Raw genomic sequence first — 453 nt, 5'->3', positions numbered from 1 at the left:
GTATCAAAGGTAATAATCCTTAAAATTGTTGTTGACAACAACAATCTCTAAAACCTATGAAAACCAAGCAGGCGTTTTAACTGGGCAAGTGTTATGCATGGGCACAATACAAGAAATTATCTTCATTTATGTTGTATTTGTCCCTGAGTTTTCAGTAGCCTGGTCTAAATCAGTAATATTTACCTAATTCTTACACTAACATGCAAAATATAGGAACTAAGTTATAAAATATCCATTAAGGTCAGTGATCAGAATTATATGATGGGGGGAACAAATTATCCCTATTTCTTCTCTGCAATTTTACTCTGAATCTGAGAATATGAGTTTATATTATTCTCTCTTCTGAAAATCTCATCAGAAAGGTAAGAAGAGGAAGTAATTATCCACAATCAATTTTGTCAGAAGATGATCTTTAATGAAAACCACTAAGCCTAAATTTTTTTTTTTTTTTTT

Source organism: Elephantulus edwardii, unplaced genomic scaffold (assembly GCF_000299155.1).
Source record: "Elephantulus edwardii isolate Elephantulus edwardi_28Jun2011 unplaced genomic scaffold, EleEdw1.0 scaffold02740, whole genome shotgun sequence".
NCBI lineage: Eukaryota > Metazoa > Chordata > Mammalia > Macroscelidea > Macroscelididae > Elephantulus > Elephantulus edwardii.
Note: the sequence above shows the minus strand (reverse complement) of the source record.